The sequence below is a fragment of the Grammomys surdaster genome, unplaced genomic scaffold (genome assembly GCF_004785775.1).
Source record: "Grammomys surdaster isolate TR1022 unplaced genomic scaffold, NIH_TR_1.0 223, whole genome shotgun sequence".
In the NCBI taxonomy this organism is placed as follows: domain Eukaryota; kingdom Metazoa; phylum Chordata; class Mammalia; order Rodentia; family Muridae; genus Grammomys; species Grammomys surdaster.
The window spans coordinates 753409-768461 of record NW_021604668.1 but is presented as its reverse complement, the minus strand read 5'-3'; the positions used below and the strand labels follow the sequence as shown (position 1 = coordinate 768461).

At 37.0% G+C, this 15053-nt stretch overlaps 1 pseudogene; it reads right to left on the bottom strand.

The window, feature by feature from the left end:
* Positions 1–1416, bottom strand: part of LOC114625824 — a 36615-nt pseudogene extending 35199 nt beyond the window's left edge.
* Positions 1417–15053: the final 13637 nt, after the last annotated feature.

The window sequence follows — 15053 nt, the reverse complement described above, 5'->3', positions numbered from 1 at the left end:
CATTTCTTCTTCCTTTCTCCAGTTTTACCTGTGTAGTATAAATAAGTGTCACCTTTTCATTAAGGTTAATTTCTATACCTGATATTTCAAATAAAATTCAGAGTTAGCTTATGTAATTTTTCATAAACAACACCTTGAGAAAGTCTTCCCAGAGAAGTATAAAGCCCATGCAATGCACCCAACTGCATGTGAGTGAAGGCCTTTTGAACTTTCTTCTTGAGTCTGTCTCAGTTTGGCAGCTGAAACCCTCAGGACTTGAGAGGTGCCTTTCTGAAATTTCTTGCTTTAATTTAACTAATTAAGATATTATTGCCCTGTGTCTTTCTTCTTCCCGGATGCTATGAAGTAAGCAACTTTGCTCTGTCACACCCTTCTGCTTTAACTTTCTGCCTCATTATGACCCAGAAACATCTAGATGGATCTTACCATCAGTAGCTCCCTAGCAACTCCCTTCTTTATAAGATATTTGAGTGATTTTACTATTACTCTTAAGACAAAGACTACATCCTTAATCAGCTTTTCTTAGTCTGCCCATCCCTTGCTCTCTGTCTTTCAAAGTACCCTTCAGTGCTTGCCATTTAATTAAATATTTCATATTTTGAGAATTTCATATATGATACTATATTTACATAATTTCTACTTGTCCTCCCCACTCTAACTCCTATTGTGCTCTTCCTACTCCCTCTCAAATTCAATACCTCTTTGTAATTATTATTTTTACATACATACAACATGCTGACCCCATTTAGTGCTTCTGGTGTATGTACAGCTGACCACTGGGGATTAGATAACCTAATTAGGAGCTCATTCCCAGAGAAAAGTTTATCTCCATCTCCCAGAACCCATTGATTGCCTAGAATTCTTCACCTAGGGTAGGGTCTTGTGAAATGACTCCCATTCATATTGAAAGGTCGACTGGTATTATGATTTAGTTGGTCTTATTTAGACAACTGTCTTATTAAGATCCCATGAGATACCACTTCTGCCATGTCTAGCTTGTTTCTTTGTTCTCTGGCTTATAATTTTTCTGCCTTCTCTTCTATGATGTTCTCTCAATCTTAGGTATAGAGGTTGTGTTATATTTGTACCAAATGACAATGAGCTCACCGTGGTTATTTAGTCTTAGCATTTAGCCTGTTGTGGATCTCTGTAGTAGCCTCAGTTGCTTTCAAAAAATGCTTCTTTGGTGAATTATGTGAGCTATATTTTATATATAGGTATAAAGAAAAGTACTTTGATACAGTTAGAAGCTATGAATTTAGGAAACTGGCAGTAGTAGGTTCTCCTCTAGGGCTTCCTCTTTTGATACGGAGAGTTGGTTTGTTTTATAGTACCAGGCATAGATTCACACCTATCTAGTGGGGCCTAAGAACAATTATATAACTCACCACTGGGGATATCTTGTAGGATGATCATTGTTCTGGCTCACAGGTTTTACAAAAGGGTAGAATTATTGACTGCTTTTCTCCCATGGCGGCTTATAGTCTAATGCTATAAGAGCTAGTCCTTGCAGAGGAGACTTCTAGTTCCATTCCATATCAATTCCTCAAAGTTAAAGTGTGTGGTGTTTTCAGCAATAGGATTTTTACATTCAAGTGCAAAGTCAGAGTGATATAGTGGTATGCATAAGTGCCTTCCACAGTAGCTTTCTTGATATCCACCATTCACTTCAAGTGTAGGATCTGTGCCTCATTTCTCTTCAAGGGACCACCAGACACCAAGAAGGACTTCTGATCTCTTTTCAGTCCTTCTCAAGGAGTTGCATCTCATCTCCTTAGCCTTCTGTCAGCTCCCAGTTAGAAGCTGTGATGAGATTAGAGAGGTGAAGCTCTGGTACTCGTCAAAGTCATGATTTCACTTGCAGTCACATGATTTTGACAAAACACATAATCTCTGGCATCTTTTCCCATTTTATGTCACATTTCCTATATAAAGCATGGTGGTTTGCATGGTGGCCTTTTTTCCCTTTAACGAATGAACTACTGAGCAATTGTACCTGGATGCACAGTACCCTGGTTCCTAGACCTGGTTTTGACTACCTTGTTACAAAGTCAGTCTAATGCACAAGTGGTGTAATGTTGTGCTCTTATCAAAGGTCCTGTAATAAACATCTCCATGAAATATGTTATGTTTCCTGTGGGCTTCGTGAGAATTTGTTTCCATTCTATTATTCATTTTTAATACCAACTAATGAAAAATAATTTATTTTCATACTGTTTTGGAATAACTTGGCTTTCATAAAGTAGCTTATTTTCTGTTCTTCAGTAGGCACTAGGGGATCTGCTGAAATCTATCACAGCCATCAGGATGAAATCATATACATACTGCCTGCTGACCACTTGCAATTAAAGCTCCCTTCTATCCACTCTTTCTCGTGTTCTGCTAAAACCAATGTGACCCAACACCATTCCACTTTGAGGAACAGCCATGATAACCAATCTGAGTCTGGGGTGAAAGAATAAACATTTGTGTTATCCAACTAAAAAAACTTGGCAGAGCCAATCTCAACTTCAGCTCCATCCATAGAGAAGCCTTTGTTTCCTGTTCTCACTGCCTTTTTCCTTTCTGACCATCTGGCTGGCCATGCCACCAGAGGTGGTAAGCCCAAGAAACCTGGTCAGGAAACATCCCCAGTATGAATTCTGCCTATACACTTATTTAGAGCATGTGATTTATAACATGCTTCTACAAAAACAAAAACTTAGTGATCACACCCCCCTCTACTCTACCTGAAGCTGAGAGCCCCATGGGATAGATTTCACGATTTTTTTTAAATCCACAGATTTGATATGTGTTTCCTATTTGTATGTCTATCTGTTTGGGTGCTCTTTCTTCACATTGTAATATAATCATATTGACATATTCTTACTTTAATGTGTTTACAGAAAAAGACAGGATTTCATTGAACAAACAGAGCAAATGCATGGGAATACAGGCTTAGATACACCACTAAGCATGGCAACTTTTTACTTAGGGCATGCTAAAATTCTTTGTACTAAAAGGAGATAAAAGTGCCTCAGTACTAAAAATTTAAGTCATTATTCTCCAGTGTTCTTCTGCATGTATGTGTTCATGAAAGAGAGCGGGGGTGGGGGGGGGGTGGGGGGAAGAGCAGTTCTTGCTGCTTAAAGAGAAATCCATACAGAAAAAAGTTATGAAAGCACCTGCCTTTTCCTTTGAATTCACTCCCTGACTAAGAACAAGCAGGGAGAATAGCAATGCAAGCTGGCTAATGGGAAATTCAGAAAGGCAGATGGTCCATGCATTAGTCAGTTTTCCACACTATCCCTCTGTGAGACAGTGGTCTGTAAATTACCTTCATGATGGCTTGCTTCTCAGCATTGCAGGCCATTTGTCTCCTGAGAAATGAAGCAGTGTGCAGTGGTAAATTGCTCTGTGAAGTGGTTATGACTCTTCTTTTCAGTTCCTTATTTTTCAAACTCTTGTAGCCAAAGTTACCAGGCACGGAAATAGCTTGAAAATTAGATAAGAGGACATTTCAGTTGTTCAGTTCATTTACGTGAATATCATAGGTTATCATTTTTGGCAAAGAAAAAACAAGGCTTTCGACATAACATTTTGGTTGGGTTTAGGGATTTATGTGCTGTGCTAACATTTCTGATGAATAGTTCCTTGATCCCATATCAAAGACATTTAAAATTTCTGAACTTATCTCTTTTGCAATTTCATTAAAAAATGAAATCAGATGCATAAGCTTTTTTTGATAACACTGTCACAAATGCCAAGGTATCTTTTTCTTCAGTTAAAGTATTTTTAGAGAACACTAAACTCCTTGATAAGAAAACTCTTACATAGCTTCAGGCATATTTGACATGGTGCCTTTTGTATCAGTGCAAAACTACTTCTCACACTCAAGATCCATACATGACATTTAATCTATGTTTCAGAGACCATTTATTTTTATTTTTAATTGTCTTTAATTTTTTTACAGTCCAGTTGTCATCCCCTTCCTTGTCTGTCCTCCAACAAGTCTTCTCCCATTCCTCTTCCCCTGTCTCCAAGAGAATGTCCTGACCCTCACCCCCCACCCCTCCACCAGAACTCCCCATTCCCTGGGGCCTCAAGTCTCTGGAGGATTAGATGCTTCTTCTCTCACTGAGGCCAGACCAGGAAATCCTCTGCTATATGTGTGTCAGGGACCTCATACCAGCTCCTGTATGCTGCCTGGTTGGTGGCTCAGTGCCTGAGAGATCTTGGGGGTCCAGGTTAATTGAGACTACTGGTCTTCCTATGGGGATGTTCTCCTCCTCAACTTCTTCCAGCCTTTCCATAATTCAACCACAGGGGTCCCTGACTTCAGTCCATTGGTTGGGTGTAAGTATCTGCATCTGACTCGGTCATCTGCTTGTTGGGCCTCTCAGAAGGCAGCCATGCTAGACTCCTGTTTGTAAGCACCCCATAGTGTCAGTAATAATGTCAGGCCTTGGAGCCTTGACTTGAAATGGATCCCAACTTTGGCTGATCACTTTTAGGCAGGAACAATTCTGGGTCAGAGATTTTTACTGTGGGATGACAACCCCAACACTCTACTTGATACTCTGTCTTTCTACTAGAGGTAGACTCTACAAGTTCCTTCTGTCCACTCTTGGGCATTTCATCTAAGGTCCCCCACTTTGATTTCTGAGAGTTTCTCACTTCATATCTGGTACATTTTAGAGGGTTTCCCTACCTTAAACCTCCCAAGGTTACCTGTTTCCATTCTTTCTTCTGATACTCAAGGCTTTACTCCTGTTTCACCCACCCTCAATACCTGATCATGTTCCCATCCCTTTCCCCTCATCTCTCCCACCAAGTTCCATCCCTCCTTTTGCCCTTCTGTAATTGCTTTCTTGTCCCTTCCAAATGGGGTTGAAGCATCCTCACTTGGGCCCTTCAGCTTGTTAACCTTCTTGAGTTCTGTGGATTGTATCCTGGGTATTCTGTAATTTTGTGGCTAATATCCACTTATTAGTGAGTACATACCATACATGTACTTTTGGGTCTGAACTACATCACTATGGGTAATATTTTCTAGTTCCACTCATTTGCCTGCAAAACTCATGATATCCTGGATGATTTTAATAGCTGAATGGTATTCCATTGTGCAAATGAATCACATTTTCTGTATTATCCATTTTTGCATTCAGGGACATCTGGGTTGCTTTTAGTTTCTGGCTATTATGAATAAGGATGCTGTGAACATAATCAAGTATGTGTCCTTGTGATAGGGTGACGCATCTTTTGGTTATTTGCCCAGAAGTGGTATAGCTGCATCATCAGGTGCAACTATTTCCAATTTTCTGAGGAACCTCAAAATTGATTTCTAGAGTGGTTGTACCAGTTTGCAATTCCACCAGCAATGGAGGAGTGTTTCTCTTTCTCCATATTCTTTTCAACATGTGCTGTCACCTGATTTTTTGATCTTAGCCATTCTGATTGGTAAAAGGTGGAATCTCAGAGTCATTTTGATTTGCATTTTCCTGGTCACTAAGGACTTGATCCGATCACTATTGACTCACTATTACTCAATGATAACTTGGTAAAGGAAGAAATAAAGAAATTAAAAACTCCCTGGAATTCAATGAAAATGATGACATAGCATACTCAAACTTATGGGACACAACGAAAGCATTGTGAATGAACATTTCTTTAAGTGCTTCTCAGCCATTCAATATTCCTCTGTTATGAATTCTCTGTTTAGTTCTATGCCCCATGTTTTGATTGGGCTGTTTGGTTTTTTGGTGGTTAGCTTCTTGAGTTCTTTATATATTTTGGATAGAAGCCCTCTATCAGATGTGTAATCAAATCGTGACTGAAGATTTTTTTTCTAATCTGTAGGTTGCCAATTTGTTCTATTGACTCTGTCGTTTGCCTTACAGAAGTTTTCCAGTTTCCTGAGGTCCCATTTATCAATTTTTGATTTTAGAGTATGAGCCACTGGAGTTCTGTTTAGGAAATTTCCCCTGTGCCAATGAGTTCAAAGCCTTTCCCACTTTATTTTCTATTAGATTCACTGCATCTGGTTTTATGGTGAGGTCCTTGATCCACGTGGACTTGAGCTTTGTGCACAGGGACAAATATAGATCTATTTTCATTTTTCTACATACCAACTGCCAGTTACACCAGCACCATTTATAGAAGGTGCTTTTTTTCCTCCATTTTTTCCTCCATGTATGTTTTTTTACTTCTTTGTCAAAGATCAAGTGTCCATAAGTGTGTGGTTTTATTTCTGTGTCTTCAAGAATTTTCTATTGATCAACCTGTCTGTCTCTGTACCAGTGCCATACAGTTTTTATCACTATTACTCTATAGTATAGCATGAAGTCAGGGATGGTGATTTCCCCAGAATCTTTTATTGTTAATAACTGTTCTTTCTATCCTGGGTTTTTGCCTTTCCATATGAATTGATAATAGCCATTTCTATGTCTTTGAAGAATAGTGTTGGAATTTTGATGAGGATTGCATTGAATCTGTAGATTGCTTTTAGTAGGATGGCCATTTTTACTGTTAATCTGACCAATCCATGAGAATGGGAGATCTCTCCATTTTCTGAGGTCTTCTTCTATTTCTTTCTTGAGAGAATTGAAGTTCTTAATCATACAGATCTTCTACTTGTTTGGTTAGAGTTACTCCAAGATATTTTATATTATTTGTGACTATTGTGAAGGGTATTTCACAATACTTTCTTTCTCAGCCTGTTTATCATTTGCATAAAGGAAGGCTACTGATTTGGTTGAGTCAATTTTATATCCAGATACCTTGCTGAAGTTTTTTGTCAGCTGTAGAAGTTTTCTGGTAGAATTTTTGGGGTCATCTATGTATACTATCATATCATCTGGAAATAGTGATACCTTGACTTCTTTGCCAATTTGTATCCCCTTGATCTCCTTTTGTTGTCTTATTGCTATAGCTAGAACTTCAAGTACTATATTGAATAGATATGGGGAGAGTGGACATCCTTGTCTAGTCCCTGATTTTAGTGGGATTGCTTCAAGTTTCACTCCATTTAGTTTAATGTTGGCTACTGGTTTGCTGTACATTGCTTTTATTATGTTTAGGTATGGGCCTTGAATTCCTGATCTCTCCAACACTTTTAACATGAAGGTATGTTATATTCTGCCAAATGCTTTTCAGCATCTAATGAGATGATCATGTGATTTTTTTCTTTGAGTTTGTTCATATAGTGGATTATGTTAATGGACTTTTGTATACTGACTAACATTGTATCCCTGGGATGAAGCCTACTTGATTGTGATTGTTTTGAAGTGTTCTTGGATTTGGTTTGTGAGAATTTCATTGAGTTTTTTTACATCGATATTCATAAGGGAAATTGGTCTGAAATTCTCTTTCTTTTTGGGTCTTGGTATGGGTTAGGTATTGTGGCTTCATAGAATAAATTAGGTAGTATGTTCCTTCTGTTTTTATTTTATGGACTAGTTGTGGACTAGTTGGAGAAGTGTTGGTATTAGCTCTTCTTTGAAGAATTCTACACTAAAGCTATTTGGCCCTGGGCTTTTTTTTTTTTTTTTTTTTTTTTTTGGTTCGGAGGTTTTTTTATTGACTCCTATTTCCATAGGGGGTATGGGTCTGTTTAAATAGTTTATCTGCTCTTGATTTAACTTTGATATGTGGTATCTTTCTAGAAAAATCATCCATTTCATCTATATTTTTCAGTTTTGTTGAATATAGACTTTCATAGTAGAATCTGATGATTTTTTGAATTTCTTCAGTTTCTATTGTTATATCTCCCTTTTCATTTCTGATTTTGTTAATCTGGATGATCTCTGTGCCCTTTAGTTAGTTTGGCTAGGGATTTATCTATCTTGTTGATTAAACCAGTTTTTGGTTTTGTTGATTATTTCTATTGTTCTCTTTGTTTCTATTTGGTTGATTTTGGCCCTGAGTTCGACTATTTCCTGCCATCTACTCCTTTCTCATATTTTTGCTTCTTTTTGTTCTAGAGCTTTTAGGAGTGCTATTAATTTGCTAGTGTAGGATCTCTCCAATTTCTTTACCAGGAAACTTTGTGCTATGAATTTTCCTCTTAGCACTGCTTTCATTGTGCTATGTCATCATTTTCATTGAATTCCAGGGAACCTTTAATTTCTTTATTTCTTCCTTTACCTTCCTTTATCATTGAGTAGAGACTTGTTTAGTTTCTATGGGTATGTGGATTTTCAGTTGTTTTTTTTTTGGTTATTGAAGAGTAGCTTTAGTCTGTGCTGATCTGATAGTATGAATGGGATTATTTCAATCTTTTTGTATCAGTTGAAGCTTATCTTGTGACTGAATATATGGTCAGTTTTGGAGAAGGTACCATGAGGTGCTGAGAAGAAGATATATTCTTTTGTTTTAGGATGAAATATTCTGTAGATGTCTGTTAAATCTACTTGGTTCATAATCTCTATTAGTTTCACTGCCTCTGTTTAGTTTCTGTTTCAATGACCTGTCCATTAGTGACAGTAAGGTGTTGAAGTCTCCTAATATTATTATGTGGGGTTTATTGTGTGTTTTGAGCTTTAGTAAAGTTTCTTTTATGAATATGGATGACCTTGCATTTTGGGCATATATGTTCAGAATTGAGACTTTCTCTTGGTGGATTTTTCTTTTGATGAATTTGAAAATATCCTTTCTCAACTCACTTGATAAATTTTGGTTGAAAGTCTATCTTATTGGATATTAGGATGGCATCTCCCACTTGTTTCTTGGGAACATTTGCTTGAAAGACTTTTCCAGTCTTTTATTCTGAGAGAGTATCTGTCTTTGTTACTGAGGTGTGTTTCTTGCATGTAGCAAAATGCTTAATCATGCTTGTGTAGTCATACTGTTAACTTAGTGTCTTTTTATTGGAGAGTTGAGTCCAATGATATTGAGAGATATTAAAGACATGATTGTTAGTTACTGTTATGTTTGTTTTTGTAGGTGACAGTAGGTTTGTGTGATTGTCCTTTTTTGGTTTTGTTGTGAGATGATTAATATCTTGTTTTGCCTTTTGTGTAGATACCCTCTTTGAGTTGGAGTTTTCCTTCTAGAATCCTCTATAGGGCTGAGTTGGTAGATAGATATTGTTTAAATCTGGTTTTGTCATTGAATATTTAGGTTTCTCCATCTATGATAATTATGAGTTTTGCTGGGTATGGTTGCCTGGGCTGGTATTTGTGTACTCTTAGGATCTGCACAACCTCTGTCCAGGCTCTTATGGCTTTTAGGGTCTCTGTTGCGAAGTCTGGTGTAATTCCGATAGGTCTGCCTTTATATGTTGCTTGGCCTTTTTCCATTACAGATTTTAATATTCTTTCTTTGTTCTGGGTTTAGACTTTTGATTATTATGTGATGAGAGGATTTTCTTTTCTGATCCAATCTATTTGGTGTTCTACAGGCTTCTTGTTCATTTATGGCCGTCTATTTCTTTAGGTTGGGGAAGTTTTCTTCTATGATTTTGTTGAAGACGTTTTCAGATCCTTTGAGCTGGGAATCTTTGCTCTCTTCTATTCCTATTATTCTTAAATTTGGTCTTTTCATTGTGTCCTAGATTTCCTGGATGTTTTGGGTTAGGAGTTTTTTTTCTGTTTTGTAGTTTCTTTGACTGTGTGTCAATATCTTCTAAGGTATCTTCTATGTCTGAGATTCTCTCTTTTATCTCTTGTATTCTGTTGTTGATGCTTGCAACTGTAGCTCTTGACCCCTTTCTTAGGTTTTTAATTTTCAGGGTTACCTCCATTTGTGTTTTCTTTATTGTTTCTACTTCCATTTTTAGGTCTTGCACTGCTTTGTTCAATTCCTTCACCTGTTTGATTATGTTTTTCTGTATTTCTTTAAAAAATTTATTTGTTTCTTTTTAGGGGCTTCTACCTATTTATCTGTGTTTTCCTATATTTATTTCAGTGAGTTATTTATATCTTCCTCAAAGGACTCTATTATCTTCATGAAATAGGATTATAGGTCAGCATCCTGGTTCTCAGGTGTGTTGGGGTATCCAGGGCTTGCTGTGGTGGGAGAATTGAGTTCTGATGTGCCAAAGTATATTGCCTTTTGTTGCTTATGGTCTTGTGCTTGCCTCTCTCCATCTGGTTATCTCTGGTGTTAACTAGCCTGGGTGTCTTTGCCTGGAGCCTGCCTCTTGTGCCCTGGTTTGGTGCAGGACTCCTGGAAGGCTTATGACCCTAGCTGTAGCAGACCTTCTGGGAGGCCTTCAGACTGTGAGGTTTTCAGAGGAGCAGATAAGCTGGTGATCTGCACCAGTGGGAGGCACAGGCTGGAAAGGGGGTGGAGTAAGAGCATTGGGAATGGGGGCTCGTGGGAGGAGGGATGGGTCTAGAGTCTGCTAAGCTCCTTGGGGTTCCCAGATGCTGCAGTTGTTCTGGAATGTTCCTTACCTGTTGCCCTGCCTGCAGCAGATCTCCTGGGAAGCCTTCAGACTGTGGCAGAAGGCCTCAGAGACTATCATCACGAGCAATTTACCTGGGTATAGTCTGAGTATTCTAGATCAGAAGAGAAATAGAGTGATTTTAAGGCTCAACAGACTGTTTACTAACTTGTTTGTTACTCTGTATTATTAATTCAATGGCAATTTCTATGGTTACTTTCCTGCTGCTGTAATAAAATACCATAACCAGTACAACTTATAAAAGGAAGAGTTTATTTGGACTTATGATTCCATTGGGATAAAAGTCAATCATGGTAGTGTTGCAAGTTGCAGACATTATAGCAGGAACAGGAAGCTGAGACCTCTATCCTCAACTATAAGCAAGAAGAAGAGAGAGAAACCTTGAAGTTGGATAAAGTTATAAGCACTCAGAGCCTTATACACTTCCTCAAATAGTGCTAAGGGAGCTAAGTTATAGTAATAATTGCTCTTAAATAAGTTTTAAATAAGTTTCTTGAGGAAAGTGACTATCCCCCAAAGTCTATGAGATTTAAATAGTTGCTTAGTGAAGTAAGACTAGTATTTAGAACATGAACAACAGACATAAGCCCTTAAGCATAGCACCAGTCAGCTTCCCAGAAACATGATAGAAAAAATGATAGTATAAAACCCTGGTCTTTTTTTTAAGTAATATATTTTTTTCTTAATATGACAGTAAAACCACTAGTACTTAATACTAATACTCTCAATACTAGAGAAAAAAAGAGCTTAGAAAAACTTAGAAGGATTTCATTCAAGGGTATGTGATTTCTATGAACAAGAATCTCAGGAAAGGAGGCATTTCTACAAAGGCTGATTGACTGATTAGAAGACCTTCAGTGATATGAAGAAGGTGCAATGTTGTAAGTCCATAGCTAAATTACCCTGAGTCATCTTTAGCCTCATTCAAAATCTTTTATGACCTTTCTCTATATATGACCTAACATGTTTTATGATCAATTAGGTAAATCCTTTTCAATGTATAAACAGACCCCTAGTTTCTATCAACCAAAGACCTTAGATGCAGCTAACAGCAAACCTCATCTAACTGAGGTTTTGCTGATTTTGTTGTTACCTGTCTGCCTGATATAACCACTCATATGTTTGAAAAGTATTTAGTTTTATGATCTTTTTTGTCTGGTCATTATAAAACTCATAAAATTGCTATCTTACTGGAACTTGGTATCTGAGGAAACCTGAGTCAATGTTCCTAAGCCATGGCTCATATTTGGCTCTATAATGAACCTTCTCTTTCATGCCTTTGAGATGAAACCTGTTTCTTTTGTCAACATTTCCATGAGAGAGGGTGTGGTGAGGGGAACACAATAGATTTTTATATAATTAGGTTAAACTTCATCAACTAATGGTACAACCTGCTATATACATTATTCTCACTTCAAACATAGGCTACAAATTCATGAGACTCTAGGCACCTTAAAAACTCAGGGGTGTTCACTACTTCTCAGGTATGTTATAGGGACTCAGGACAGGACTATATTTATGATTGTGGTTTTATTGTAGTAACAGGACATACATTAAAGTCAGCCAAAGAGAAAGGTGCATAGGGCAGGGTAGCATCACCCTGCAGAAGAGCACAGCAGTATGCAGCAGTAATTTTTACTAACCATGTGTTGTGTGGAATTGTAGTGTGATCTTACATCACATCAGTTTTATATGTATAAAAGGACACCATAATATAACAATAAAAGAACATAGAAGTTTGATACATTTTAAACTTATGTTATTTTTATAATTATATGAATGACATAATTTGCATATATAAGTTACATTACACCACATAATATATAGTTACATAAATTATTCTGAAACATAGTGCTGCTTGTATATAATGAAACTTCAAGGTAAAGAACTGTTAAGTCTTCATTTCACTTGTAACAAAAGTACAGTTTGGAGAATTTGGATTTGGAAGTTTCAAGTATCCAATAGTTTATTACAAAGCATTGCTTGAATTATTAGGTTAGAATTGAGATATGGGAAGTCTTTGGATGACTTTATGTGACAGAGATAGACTGTCTTTTAAAGACAGCTTCCACTTAAATTCAGAATTTTCATCATTTGTATAAATCAATCCAAATTTTGATAGTTTATCAAGGTTAACATTTTGACTTAGTTTGCATTAATATCTTCCCTAAGTTCTATGTTCTATTGAAAAATTCAAAACTTAGTATTTTAAATCTATTATTAAGACAGTGATATTTAGTCACCATGTTTCTAATTTAGTGTTAATTTTGAAAAAAAGAAAGCAAAAGAAAAGACAATCCTAGACAGAGCCTTAAAGCAAAAGGTGTATAAGGGTCTTTTTCCCTTTCCTCTTTTCTGTCGTCCTTTTCTTTAGTTTATCTCAATGGTGTGTTTGGTGTAATAAAATTTTGTGTCTGCAGACTGTTTTTCTTCCTGATTGATATTTACACTTATTTTAAAAGCTATTGGTCTTTTACCCAGAGTCATCTTGTTCTAGTGAGTTCCAGCACATTATGGAAAACATTTGATACACGATTCTATGAGGAAAGACTACTAAAGGTCTCTGAATATGCTTGAATATGAATGCTATGTTCCAGAAGCTTAAAAATGTGTAATAATCCATTTGTGCCATAATCAAGTCCAGAATCTTCTGTTATTTATATCTTATGTATTCAGCTCTGGGAAATTCAGGAAAAGTGAGTATTGGGCCAAGCTCCTGATCAAAGAGGTCTTATTCAATTCATGTCTTGTCATCAAGTGTAGTGTGAATAGTAGCCAGATCAAGACCTAGGAAAGGGCCAGATAGATAAATGGAAATGTCACTTGAGATCAGAGTCTTACATAATCTTTACTACCCACAGAAGACACTGTATTTTGGCAGTTCTCCAGCAAGCTTAGTAGTTTTGTTTCTGTCCTGACTTCAGAGCCCAGGGAGAAGACTGAGGCATTTCTTTCTTAAAGTCATGCTCTTTCTTTCCTTATGTATCATCTTAACTGAATATCCTTCTAAAAAGATCTTATGAGTGAATTTGCATTCATAAGCTAAGAATGACCAATAAAGCCAAGTGTGCACTTATCAGCCCAACAAAGGATATTGAGGTGATAGTTTGGTTCAAAGGAGTAAATGATTAATGATAGGATTTTATGAAGGCTTAAGGGATAGCTATCATTTTTGAAGATGAATCAATTATTATATAGTCAGCACAAGAAAAGAGGAACATGGTTAGACCTCTAAAAATATGAATTGGTTATAATAATAAATTTCTTAGATGTATGAATATATTATAGCTAGACAGAAGATAGGATTACTGGGCCAAAATCCTGGGCAAAAAAATTACCTTACCCAATTCTGACTTGTCATTGAGTATATATAGTTTTGGTTGAATAGCTAAAAGGAAAACTTAAAGTATACCCTGAATTATATAGTGAGACTTCTCCAAAAGAGATAGGAGGGAGAGAGAGAGGGACAAAGTAGAAAGGAGAGAGGGGAGTGGGAGAGAAAGAAAGTATTTACTTGGTTTCAGTTAAAGAGAATATATTTCAGCTTTATAACTTTATATTTTATGATTTTTCACTTTCTGCCTAAAGAATAATCCATAGAATACACTATGGATAAGGTTTCAGCACTGTACTGAGAAGCACAAAGGAAGCGTTGACTAGGTAAAGAACATTAACTCATGAAAGAAACATTTCTGTTTGCATTAATCAGTTGTGTCTAAATTAATTTTTTAAATCCTGATATATTGCCAGTTATATTGTGTGTGTGTGTGTGTGTGTGTGTGTGCACCTGTTATATATTAAAATCCATAATCCCAGATGAGCTCGTCTGCTCATACATATGTGGAGGGCAGGTGCCTTCCTCTATTGTGCTCCACCTGTTTTCTATTTGTTTTTGTTTTGAGCTAGGGTCTCTCACTGAACCGTGAGCTCACCATTCCAAGGCTAGATGGGTTGTTCAGGATCTGCTTGTCACTGCATCCCCAGCTCTGGGATTACAGACATTCATTGTATAACAGGCTTTTACTTGGATGTTGGGGATCTGAACTCAGGACCCTATACGTGCATAGCAAATACTTTTATACCACTTTTCTAGCCCTGTGATAAGTCTTTAGTCTTGTTGTACAACACTCAATTTGACCTTGAGGAATGAGGTCAATTAAACACATCTTGAGGAAAAGTAAAAAGAAATTTGATTTCAAATACTTAACTACCATGATTGAAATGCTGCAGTTGTGTGAAAATAGGTAGGTCATTGACAGAAGAACAGATCCGAATGGTCACCCTGGAGGAGACAACAGAAACGTCACCCCAGCAAGGGTTGATATTTCACAAACATCAATTTGACTCATTCCAGACTCTACAACCCAGCAATTCATTCATGATTGGTCTCTAGAGCATTTTCTTTTACTAACTGCAGTAGAAACTTTTGAATTCCATACCACTCTGAGGCCCCACTGTTATAGTAGACACCTCTTGTCTTAGTTCTCTCTGGTAGAAGTTGCTTCCTAAGGTCTCCACCTCCCTCTTCTTTGGTGAACAGGTGTGAAGAGTCAGCTCCTAGCAGGCAAGTCCCACTTATCTTTCTTTACTATAAAAAAACTTAGTGTTGTTGTTAGTATAAACAGAAATAAAAAGTAAACTCTAGGATGGAGAAATGTTTTCAGAA